The 9,877-nt window shown below is 43.9% G+C and overlaps 1 protein-coding gene across 5 annotated transcripts in view; it reads right to left on the bottom strand.

Annotated features, from left to right (window-relative positions):
- Positions 1-9,877, bottom strand: part of Ankrd11 (ankyrin repeat domain 11) — a 162,921-nt gene extending 153,044 nt beyond the window's left edge. For 3 of the 5 annotated variants that reach the window (XM_013354696.2, XM_026778455.1, XM_026778456.1), the window contains exon 1: positions 9,842-9,877. The gene's annotated coding sequence lies outside the window, so the exon portion shown is untranslated. The remainder of the gene's footprint in view (positions 1-9,841) is intronic. The other 2 variants (XM_013354699.2, XM_026778458.1) reach the window with 1 other exon arrangement.

Below are 9,877 nucleotides of genomic sequence, written 5' to 3' on the forward strand. Positions count from 1 at the left end.
GATCTCTGTGAGTTCAAGACCAGCCTGGTCTACAAGAGCTAGTTCCAGGACAGGCTCCAAAGCTAGAGAAACCCTGTCTTGGAAAAAAAAAAAGAAAGAAAGAAAAAGAAAAGGAAAAAAAAGAAAGAAACAAACAAACATGGGTCCTCTGCAAGGGCAGCTACTGTTCTTACCCCCAGTGAAAATTTTTCTCAGTTAATTCTTTCAAAAGTGTAGCTTTTGGGTTTTGTAGGTCTTTTATTTCCTGTTTTACAGGATGTAAAAACCACATTTAGAAACATGGTCAAGTGAGCTGGGGGTGTAATTCAGTGGTAGAGCACTTACATAGCATATACAAGGCCCTAGGCTACTCAGGAAGGCAATGGAAAACTGACAGCTTTTTTTAGTCAATTTATTTTTATTTTTTTGTTTATGAGTAGCTTACCTGCATGTATCAATGTGTAACATTTGTGTGCCTGGTGCCTTTCAAGGAAAGAAAGAAGAGGGCATTCAATCTCCTGGAATTGTGGTTATGGGTGCTTGTAAGTCACCATGTGGATACTGAGAAAGTAAAGTGGGTCCTCTATAAGAACAGCCAATGTTCTTAACTACTGGGCCATTTCTTCAGCCCCTTAAACTATCAAAAATAAGAAATAAAGCTCCTCAGTACTTCTCTCCCAGCTTTTGAAGGGAAAAAATAGAACTGTTTGCTTTATTTTAGATGAAAATCTGGTATCAGTTATTAAACATTTACAAATTAAATTTCAATTTTATCCTTTCCTAACATCACTTTTTGGGGAGGAAGAGGAAGTAGAGTATGGAACTCCTAACAATTAAGAGACCAGGAAAGCTGGGTGATGGTGGCACATGCCTGTAATCCCTGCACTCAGGAGGCAGAGGCATGTGATCTCTGTGAGTTCAAAGCCAGCTTGGTCCACATAGAGTGTTTCAGGAGAGGCTCCAAAGCTACACAGAGAAACCCTGTCTCAAAAAAAAAAAAAAAAAAAAAAAAGCAGACCAGGCAAGAGGCTGGAAAGATGGCTCAATGGTTAAGAGGACTGACCATTCTTCAGAGAAACCGGGTTTAATTCCCAGCACCCACATGGCAGCTCACAACTGTCTGCAATTCCAGTTTGAGGGGACCCAACGCTCATGGCAAAACACCAATACACATAAAATAAAAAATTAATTGAGAGAGAGAGACGGACAGACACCAGGCAAGCTACAAACTAAGCTATACTCCCCAGCCCAAGATCATTTTTCAAATTTTAAGAGCAGAAATATTTTGTGTGCAATCTTAAGTAACCTTAAAATGTAAAAACATTGTGTAAATAGTCAAAATGTTAATGTTTTTGTTTTCTTAATAAAAAGTCAACTACTGTGCAATGATGGTGCACGCCTTTATACCCAGCACTGGGGAGGCAGAGGCATGAGGATCTCTGTGAGTTCAAGGCCAGCCTGTCCAGAGGCGGCCAGGGCTATCAACACAAAGAAACCCTGCTTTGAAAAACCAAAGTAAATGCCGGGAGGTGGTGGCGCACGCCTTTAATCCCAGCACTCGGGAGGCAGAGGCAGGCGGATCTCTGTGAGTTCGAGACCAGCCTGGTCTACAGAGCTAGTTCCAGGACTGGCTCCAAAGCCACAGAGAAACCCTGTCTCGAAAAAACCAAAAAGCAAAGCCAAAGTAAATAGTCAACTTTTTCTTTTTTTTTTTTTTTTTTTGGTTTTTCGAGACAGGGTTTCTCTGTGGCTTTGGAGCCTGTCCTGGAACTAGCTCTGTAGACCAGGCTGGTCTCGAACTCAGAGATCTGCCTGCCTCTGCCTCCCGAGTGCTGGGATTAAAGGCGTGCGCCACCATCGCCCGGCATCAACTTTTTCTATTAATAAACAGATGCACATGATTGCTTTACAAGTGCAAAGAGAGTGTCTACAGATTTTCAAGATAATAATTTACCACAATGATGCCAGGACAAGACTAGAAGCTTAAGGCTTGGCCTTAGACTGCCAGTAACGAATATGCCTTTGAAAGAAACATCACCTCTCCCCTACCAGATCCTTCTACAGCACCACAGCCTGGGACTAGAAGAGAAGGGAAGTAGTCACCAAAGCACCCTTGACTGTACACAAGATTTTCAGCCTCTGAACAATCTCCCAGATTTGTGTTCATACTAAAAATCCACTTAGTTCTTCACTCGCAGAACCAGCTATAGACTAGGATTTCTCAAATCTAGAATTGTGTCTAAATGATTCAAACCATAGCCAAATGTTCCCTCCTCCTACATCACCCAAATCATTAAACCAAACTCAGCCCACTTAACCAAAACCAAGAACTCAAGCCTTCATTTCCCAAACATCATTTTCTTTTCAAAGGCAAATTTCTACCCTAGTGTCTTAGTGCATACCTGTAATTCAAGTATTCAGAAGGCTGAGCCAAGACAACAAGTTTTGATATCAGCCTAATTACACAGAAAGAAAAAATCTTAAAAATAAAAAAATAAAGTTTGCTATTGGGCACTGGTGGCACATGCCTTTAATCCAAGCACTTGGCAGAAAAAGGCTGATGGATCTGAGCTCAAAGCCAGCCTGGTCTACATAGTGAGTTCCAGTACAGCCAGAGATACACAATTCTGTCTCAAAAAATAATTAATAAATCCCAGCACTCAGGAGGCAGAGGCAGGCGGATCTCTGTGAGTTCGAGGCCAGCCTGGTCTACAAGAGCTAGTTCCAGGACAGGCTCCAAAGCCACAGAGAAACCCTGTCTCGAAAAACAAAAAAAAAAAAATTAATAAATAAGTACATAAAGTCATTTGTCATTTATATAAACATTCCCCTACCACAGTGCTAGGACCAATGTCTAGAGCATGGTAGACAGATGCTGTACCACAGAGCTACAACCCAACCACCAGGTCCCTATTTTAAAATTTAGAAAATATAAGACTATTACCCTAGGGCTGGAACGATGGCTCAACGGTTAAGAGCACTCACTGCTCTTACAGAGGACCCAAGTTCAAGTCCCAGCACCCATGTGGAAACTTTCAACTGTCCATGAGTTTAGTTCCAGAAGATATGACATGACACCTTCTGACCTCCTACGGCCCCAGGCATGGCAGGAGGTACACCTGCATACATGCAGACAAAATATGCATATACAGAAAATAAAAATATAGACAGTGGTGGTGCAAGCCTTTGATCCCAACACACAAAGGAGGCAGAGAGGTAGGCAGATCTCTGAGTTCAAAGACAGCCAGAACTATAAAAAGAAACCCTGTCTCCAAAAAAAAAAGAGAGAGAGAGACTGTTTAATTATACGTGTGTGTGTATTTGTATAGAGATAGAGACACACACATACATTATTGTAACATGAGGGCTGGCACAAAGAGGACCCTCCATGTTACAAATTATATACAATACAAACATATAAACTGGCTTAAGGCTGTACACAGAAGAGTACACTATACTCCCGACATTCCAGAACTAGAGGATCAGGAGCTAGGGGGCACCCTGAACAAATGAGACTCTGTCTCAAAAAGAAAGGGAGAAAACCTAGGTCTACAAGGGAAAACAAAAACATGCAACTCCACTTTGGTATATTTCCCTCCAAAAAAAGTTTGGGGGAAAAAGGTGTTTACTTGCTTGTTCTGAAATAAGACCTCACTGTTAGCTCTGGCTGGCCTAGAACTCAAAGATTCCCCAGCTCAATTAAAGGTGTTCACTACCACACAAGGCCCAAAGAGCTTATCTCACAGAAGGCTGAAGTTTTCACAGGACCCCACTATGACAGTAAACCATTATTCGTGCTGCCTTTAGGGAGAAGGTGCTCACCACAGGCAAAACACTTCTTCCCCATGAGCAACAACAGTAAGTTCATACACACTGCCTAGCCTTAACTCCACCAAACCACAACACTGGGACCTAACAGGAAGGGCGTGGAAATCAGAGTAAAAACTTCTTGTTGACTTTTCCTTTTGCCTGAAAGTAAATCCCACTAAAATCTCTTTCACAGAAAGTAATTTTCTTCCCACAAAACAATAACCTGTCTTTCTCTTATTCTATACCAATTGTGAAAGCATGTCCCACACCTTCAACTAAACTCCAAAAGGCAAATTTGTAATGAAGACTAATAGGGAAACGACACATGGTAGAATTTCTAGCCAGTCAATTTCTCCAGTCAAAATTATTCAGATACAGGCTTTAAACCAGTGCTTCTCATTCTTCCTAATATTGCATTGATCTTTGAATAATCCTCATGTTGCAGTGACCCTTAACCATGAAGTTATTTTCATTGCTACTTCATAACTGCAATTTTGCTACTATTATGAATCATGCAAATATCTGTGTTTTCGGACTGTCTTAAGCAAGCCAGTGAGAAGGTTGAGAAGGTCATTGGACTCCTGTATTGACCCACAGTTTGAGAACTGTTGCTTTAAACAATTCCACAAATATTTGTCAAACCAATTCTATGACTCTCCTGTAACACCCAGGGCTGGTCCAATGTTACCAGTGAGATCATCTTTATCTTCATTAAAGCATACAACATTATCTCTGGAGAAAGAAAAAAGACAGGGGCAACACAAACAAAGTATAAGATAGTTGATAAATTTTATTTGTGTTAAGTTCTTTGTGTCTGTAAAAAAGTAGGGGTACACTTCTCTTGGGAGTGCTGATTAAGAAGTTTCGGTAACAACCAGGCCTAATATCTCACCACTTGGATGGTTGAGACAGAAGGATCAGGGTTCAAGGATCCTTGGATACCACACAAATAAATAAATGTAATTTTAAAAATGAAAAAATAAAAAAATAAGATAGTCCTCAGTTACACAGTCAGTTAAAAACAGACCCTGACCGGGCGGTGGTGGCGCACGCCTTTAATCCCAGCACTCGGGAGGCAGAGGCAGGTGGATCTCTGTGAGTTCGAGACCAGCCTGGTCTACAGAGCTAGTTCCAGGACAGGCTCCAAAGCCACAGAGAAACCCTGTCTCGAAAAACCAAAAAAAAAAAAAAAAACAGACCCTGTCTAGCTGGGTGGTGGTTGTAGCACGCGACTTTAATTCCAGTACTTGGGAGGCAGAGGATCTCTGTGAGTTCCAGGACAACAGCCAGAGCTACACAGAGAAACCCTGTCTCAAGGGAAAAAAAGAGGTGGGGCTAGACTGGGAGGACCTAGGAATACAGTTCAATCAAGAAACTGTTTCCATTGGTTGCAAGATGCCCTGGGCTCAATCCCTCGCTTGGAATAAGCAGGGTGTGGCAGTGAGTACACACCAGTCACCCTAGTACTCTAGAAGCAGGAAGATCAGAAATTCAAGGTCATTCTCTACTACACTAAGACTAGAATAGATATACAGGAGACCTTGTCTTAAAAAAAGAGAAAGGGGGAAGGAGGGAGGAAGGGAGGGAGGGAGGGAGGAAGGGAGGGAGGGAGGGAGGAAAGAGAGAGAGACAGAGAAACAGAGAGAGAGACAGAGAAAGAAAGGAAAAAAATTTATTATGAGGAAGTAATACTGAACTAAAACCCAAGGAAGGAGGAAGGCATATGAGAAGCTAGTTTGGACACTCAGCAGACAAGCATATCAGTATGTCAAAGCCCAAGTATAAGGTATGAAATACAATCTAGAAATCAAAAGGTCATTGTTTTTTGGTTTTTGAGACAGGGTTTCTCTATGTAACAGCCCTGGCTGTCCTGGAACTCACTTTGTAGGCCAGACTGGCCTCAAACTCAGAGATCCCCCTGCCTCTGCCTCCAAAGTGCTGGGATTAAAGGCCTGCGCCACTGCCCTGTGGTACTCATTCTTAAGAGTGACAGGACCAGGAATCTCGGCAGAAGCTTGTCATAGGTTATATCTTCTTTGTTGTTGCTACAGTTTTTGTGGAGTGGGGTTTAAGAGTTTGGGTTTTTCTTTTACTTTGTGAGCCTGTGTCATTAGATGCATACAAAAGTCAAAGGAAAACTTGAGGGCATCAGTTCTCTCATCCATGTAGGAGGAATCAAAGTCATGTCATCAGATTTGGCAGCAAGTACTTTACCAGATGAGCCATCTCACCAGCCCTGGTTTTTTGTTTTCTGAGACAAAATCTTGAGTAGCTCAGGCTAATCTGTAACTTGCTATGTAGCCAACCATGAATGACCCTGAACTCCTAATTCTCCTGACCCTACTCCCCCCCCCCATACTGGGATTAGAAACATGCTCCAGCTCACAATAATCATTTTGATGCTTATCATAAAAACAGTATTTGTAGTTCTACCATATTTATATAATTTATTTTTATTTTATGTTCACCAGTGTCTTGCCTGCATGTATGTCTGTCCAAGGGTGTCAGAAGCCCTGCAACTGGAGTCACAGACAGGTGTGAGCTGCTATGTGGGTGCTGGGAATTGAACCTGGGTCTTCTGGAAGAGCAGTCAGTGCTCTCAACCACTGAGCCAGCTCTCCAGTCCCTGTGTGTGTGTTTTAAATATGACAGATATGATACAGTTGGGTCTGGGTTCAATAATCAGCACCCACATAGCAACTCGCAGCTGTCTATGATTCCAGTTCCAGGGGAACTGACAACATCACACAGACAGACATGAAGGCAAAACACCAATGTACACACATATGTACACACACAAATATATATGCAAAATAAATTTAAGATAGAAATAAAAATCATCCTCCCGGCCCAGTTTCCATCTGGGGGGCAGGGTATGTAGCTCAACTGATAGAGCTCTTGCCTAGTATTCAGGAAGCCCTGGGTGGTAGCACAAGCCTATAGCATCCTAGCACTGGGTGGTGGTTAAGAGGAGAGAATTCCAAGGTTATCTTCTGCTACACAAGAAGTTCAAGGACAGCATGGACTACTTGAGACTGTCCAAAAAAAAAAAAACTGTGTTTAAAAATTAACTACAAGGAAAACTGAAGAGGATAATTAAATGATAATTTTAAAAATACAGAATAACAAAACAGCCATTTAAATACAAAGCTGAATTCTAGTCTAGCTTAAGAGATAAGATACCACAAATATCCATCAAACAAACAAGCCACTTAGGAATAAAAATATCTATAGGAATTAATGAAGGAGTCATTAAAGCAGATCCTCTCCTAAGCCTAAAAAGGCTTTCCATGCCAATTACCCAACTGCCCGAGTTCCGGAGCTGAGGACTGACACTCTCTTTCATATAGCTTTAAGACAAAACTGAGAAAGCTGAATTGGACAGAAATTCCATTTGAAATTCAAATGAGAACACATACTGAAAACATTTCAAGACAATAACTCCTAGTTATTTGAGTTCATTCGATTTTTTGTTTAAAGTTATCACAAGGGCCATGTTCAGTCTCAGAGCACTGCCTACACAGCAGTAATAAACTGTCACAGCATGCGGTCAGACATGCAATGCATCATCATTTTCACCTATTAGCTAGCAAATATCTTGCTATTAAGAGAAGCTCATCCATTACACTTACCATTTGAGAGATGAAGGGACTTACATGGGGTAATGGACAGATCAAAACACTTATTTTGGCAACAAATGCAGATTATTCTCTGAACCAGCATTTACTGATGCTTTCTAATTATACTATTTAATTGATGATGGGCTCACTGCCAATATGCAAAATAACCCTCCTCTTATATTTGATGAACATAATTTTACTATGTCAAACCCACTTAGGTATCCAAGGCACATACACAAAGCTTCTAGAAAAATATTCTTAAGTACAAACAGCATAGTTTCTTTAACTCTATTTGTAGAAAATTCTTCTTGTCACTGAATCAACACTATAATTATAGCTAACATGACAGCCACCAGTCATGAGTAGCCCATCTGGTTTACTGAGATGAAAGGCTCTGATAGAGCAGCATGATTAACATGGCTAGTCTAGAGAAAGGCATGTCACAGAGAAATCCAAGTTAGAAGGCTGGTAGAAAGTTAGAACTGTAAATGAGGAATTCAAAACTAGGTGACATTTTTAGAGAACTTCTGGTAAATTGTGTCATACGTTGTTTACCACAGGAAGGAGAGGAGAGGAAAATACAAATAAACACTCCTGAAATCACCAAATTTAGCAGTATCTTTTGGGTTGCTTTTTTCAAGGAACGCAAGAGGCAGCACAAAGAAGAGAAAAATGTCATAGCAACTTGGCCTTTGTTCCCTCCCATCCCATTCCATTCAGGATGGCCAGCCTATCGCATGAGATCCTGCGCTTAAGCGTGAAACTACAGAAAGGAGAACAACAGCTGAATGGAGAGTGGGGGAGGAAACATCAGCTATATGGAGATCCAATTCAAGGGTCACAACCACAGTTAAGCAAGGCATTTTTCCGTGTAAGTATAGTTGCAAAGTGACATCAGGGCATTTGTGCAATCATTTCAAAAGACACAAACAGAACTCTAGGTCTTCAGTTCAAGTAAAGAAAGGTCTCAGGGCAACAAGTAACATTCTTGGAGACTGCCGTGCAACTATCCAAGTTACACCACTGACCGGGATCTCACACACATAACACAATAACTCTTTCAAAAGCTTTTTCCACAACCCATATCACCTACACGTTTTACTGAGTAAGTCTTCTCATCCCCTAAAGATCCAATAGCCTGAGTAAGTTTTTACGTTCAAAAACGGTGTACTTTTGTTCAACTGATATAACGTTAGGGACAGCATTCAAAGAACCACAGGAAGCTCACCAAATAGGCACAAAACCTGATTTTTCTACCGGAAAATTTGTAAAACTCCACAGTTCTCCCAAGTGAATGTAAAACTTCCAGGACTGCAAAAGCTACTATGAAACATGAGCACTAGACACTTGCAACCAGGAGACTTCAGAGCATACAGCCTTCCTGAGGACCAGATTAACCTTCGCAAGACTTCCCAAACCCCTGTAAGCGACTTTGCTAGACTAGCTTCCCAGAAACACAACAAAAACAGAAAACCCTACTGGAGCACCAAGTCAAGACAAGGCCTCAAGAAAAAGAAGAAAAAAAAAAATGACTCCACACCAAGCCACATACATCGGAACTGAACCGCACATCCGTCTGTGATGGGGGTTGGATCCATGTGGCAAGACCAACCCTGCACACACGTACACACGCGCGCGCGCGAACATACCCGCACTCACACTCAGACACACACACAGCTACCGCCTTGCCAGGGGATGATGAAATGAGGAACGGAAATTAACATTTCAAGCAACGTCTCACATTGTTCCTTGAGGCCAAGGGCTGCTTCTGCAGCAGTCGCCTACACCGCTTTCCTCCCACACTCGCCCCCAGTCCCGCCTTCCCCTCCCCCAGACGCCCCCGCCGCCCCGCATTCCTGCCCCCACTCGGGCCTGCGCGCCTCCGCACCCCGCAGCTCCAGGTCCCCGGTTCGCCCGCCCCCTCTGGCTCGGCTCGCAGCCCGAGGGCCGCCTGCTCCCATTTCAAAACACGATAATAATAGGGACGCTGGGAATAACAACTACCACCAGCCCGGCGACGGGGCCCCTCCCGAGGGTCAGAGGTCGGCGCCCCGCACCACTGCAGACCCCAGGGACTCCGGGGAGCCCGCCGTCGCCCGCGCAGCTTCCCAAGACCCACTAACCCACCGCCGCCCCTCAACCCAGGCCCGCCCTCGATCCTCAGCCACCCCGGACCGCCAAGGGGACCTCCCTTAGCCCCTCACGGTCGCCAACCCCTGGGACGGCCAGAGGCTCGCCTCGGAGCCCGCCCTCAGACCCTCATGGCCTCTCGCAGGACCCCCGCGGCCCACCGAGCAGCCTCTCGCGGGGCCCGGCCCGCCTTGGGGCACCCGCGGTGTCGGGCAGCGGAGGAGGCCTGCAGGCCGCAAGGCCGCGGGAACGCCCGGCGCCCGCCCCGACCACCACCCCCCAAGGTCCTCGGCGCCTCTCACCCGGCTCCGAGGGCGACGCGGTTCCGCGGCAGAACG

The sequence above is a fragment of the Microtus ochrogaster genome, chromosome 4 (genome assembly GCF_000317375.1).
Source record: "Microtus ochrogaster isolate Prairie Vole_2 chromosome 4, MicOch1.0, whole genome shotgun sequence".
Taxonomy (NCBI): Eukaryota; Metazoa; Chordata; class Mammalia; order Rodentia; family Cricetidae; genus Microtus; species Microtus ochrogaster.